Here is a 3,324-nt window from a genome sequence, read left to right on the forward strand (position 1 = left end):
TCAGATAATATTCCTTTCAATCCTTCATCAAAGCTTACTCTCTTTTATCATATTGAAATTCCATCTCTTTTTTCTATGAGTAAATCTTATTCACAGTCTAAAGTCTCAATTTCTGCAATCATTCATCAATTCACACTAAAATCTTACCTCAAAATCTTTTCCATTGTTTCTTTCCACCCTCAATAACAACAATCGAGTTATTCATCAACAGTCTACAATCAAGGTTTAAACATCAAATTAATAAATCATGTGATCAATAGTTCATACCTCCAAACATCATAGTCCTCATTTCAAGCCTGCAATAATTCTCTCGATCTAATTTAATCAATCTTATCAAAAAGGTGTAAAAATCATCCCCGCCTATATTCTCTTTAATATCTCAGTATTCTCAATCATGCATACGAAATTTTAATATGATGCTCTAATAATTATTAACTTCTCACCATCATAAACCTGTAAAAGTAAATAGCACCAACATTCAAACATCATTACATGAATATACCTCAGAAGTGACATCATAATTCGATCCATTCTAAATACACAACCGTTTCTATTTTCTCATCCCAACTTTTGTGTTGATGCTACAATATCAGCGAAAATCTTTCAGTACTACATCTTTACTTGATAAATCATAACTCAACAAAAGAAACTCGTAATTAAGATTTCAACTCAAACGAATTACACGATTACATCAAATGTAAGATTCTCATCCATTCTTGACTAATACATATTGTGCTTGCTGCGTTCTAGAGATGAAATTGATAAGCAAGCAAAGTAGGATATGGGTAAGTTTCCAAGCTGGATGTCCCAAAACACTCATGTTATAATTTCTCTCCCTTGGGTCTTGCAAGGTCAAGAAGAGAAAAGAGAAAAAGATAGTCCTGTTGCTTTCTAGAAATGAAGATTTGAAAAGCATTTCAGGACATGGCATGTATGTGAGACTTTCAAAATACCCACATCGGATGCTCTCTCTCTTCTGTCATTCACGAAGACTGAGAAGGAAAGAGAGATATTTAGCCTGAGAAGCATGATCAAGGATAATCTTGCTTCCTCAGGACATGATCAACGATAATCTTGCTTCAATGGTTTACTACTGAGAGTATAAGGAGTTGGGTTTGTGAATCAAATCGTGAGGCGGCATTTTTCTCTTGAGGACACGCTCAACTAGGAGGAAAAGTCGAGCTTTCATTGTATGGAAGGCTATTAACAGAAGATTTCAGGCGAAGGGGTATGATCAGAAGGCATGTGTTGCAATGGAGAAAGAGGTGGGAATTTATAGGAAAGATTTCTGGTAATGAACGAGCGCGTGGTGCGCGTTGGCATGACAATTCATTCAGTTGCCCACGCATGGTATCCGAAGTCGTTGATTGAACAGTGGGTTTGAAAAATGAGCTCAGTCGAATTTATGACAGGAGACAAGATCCTACTTCCACGGGATCTTTTGACAAAATTTCCATCGCGGCCCGAGGTCGCCTAACGCTTTGTTGTTTACTGTTTATTTCACCTCAAGTGAAAAATTCCTTTAAAGCCACTCGTCTGCTGCTTCCAGAAACTTCACAAAATTTCTTCAGTTCCTAACGCTTAGTCTCTTCTCAGTACTTCATCTCTCCCAATTTCTTCGTATTCTCAACTATTTTTTCCTTACTCTCCTAAATATGGGAGTATCATCATCATCCGTTAACAACCTCGATTTGAATGTTGCTCCTGCAGCACAACCCATTGTTATGCCTGACGTGCAACCGGAGGTGCCTGTTGTTTCCCCTGAAGTGTCTGCTATTCATCCCGTCGTACCTGTTACACACCCTAATGAACCTGCTGCATATCCTAACGTATGGCAGCCAACTTTTGTCTTTGACAATCGCCCTATCACTATTCACGATTCTGTCATGCTCCATGATTTTACTGCTGTAGCAGTGGCCAAAGGTTTCGTAATTCCACGGGATCAAACGTTCTTAGCTGATAGGTCGGATACTGATGCTATTAATAACTCATTGGCATTCGGTATCCAAGGTGCTGCTTCAGTTTCTGACATGGCACAACGTTTGAGTGCCAGAAATGTTGAGCTGAAAGTCTCAAGAAACCAAATCGGGGTCTTACAGCGACTGCTCAAATACTACAAACGAAAACACGTGGATTTGAAGTAGGAGAATACTCAGCTAAAAAAGATGATGTTATCCTACGCAGAATACTTGGGACCAAAGATGCTAGAAATGGAGAAGAATACCGAATGTCTCCAGCGACAGCACGAAAAACTCCGGGTCGATGTTCAGGGGTATTGCAAGTCTCTCCGCACACGCTCTAGTCAGGTACCTCATTAGAAATAAATATTCTCTTTGATAATTCAATTATATAAATATATACGATTCTGCTCATACTAGGTTTTCTCTATGCAGAAATAATTTTTCTGAAGCAGCTCTGAGGAATCATCTGCTCATCATTACCACGTGTATCTTTATGCAACAAATTCTCTTCTTTCTTTTTTTTTTTTTTTGATGGACACTGGTATGTAATAATATAAGGAGCTTGTTCTCCAAACATTTCTTTTCGTAATCATTCAGTACTCATTTAATATTCATTATGAAATCATTCTGTCATTGTAATAACTTCCTTTAAACAAACAATCTGTTTAGCAAGTTAATCACTCAATAAAACATCTAAGTATGCACTATCACATGTTATCAACCTCTAAAATACTTTAATATCATTGAACATATATCTTATAAGAGAAATTTAGATCATGTCACTATATTATATCACTGTATCATATTGTCTTTCAACTCTTACCTTTATGCTTCAATTTACCTCAAGGATAATAATCCATTATCTTTACTTAGTAAAAGAAAATTATATCAAAAGCTTTGGCATGTAACTAAAATTTCTCATAATTTCATATCCACTAATGCCTCAAAATTTAAATATTATCCACAACCTAGGAGCATTAATTCATCCTCAAAACTTTAAGTATCACTTCAATATAATTTACCTCAATTACAGAAAACCTAGCACCTCAAATTCTAAGAATCACCTCAAAGATTTCATGAATTGTACCTTAAAGTCATCACAATCATTTGAAAATATCAAAATCCTTAAACCACAACTTTATATATCAAAATATCTTATAGATTCTAGGGTATACCTCATTTTCATTTATCCCTGCAATACTTAGGCATTCACTTCATGCCACTACGTAATCCTTATTCATCAATCCATATATTACAACATCAATCATAGTATCATTATTGTCATCAACCAAACCTTAGCCATTACCAAAAACTCATATAAACTCTTATATCATTAATTCAGTTCAAGAATCATTTCACAATC

The sequence above is a fragment of the Corylus avellana genome, chromosome ca9, assembly GCF_901000735.1.
Source record: "Corylus avellana chromosome ca9, CavTom2PMs-1.0".
NCBI classification, from domain to species: domain Eukaryota; kingdom Viridiplantae; phylum Streptophyta; class Magnoliopsida; order Fagales; family Betulaceae; genus Corylus; species Corylus avellana.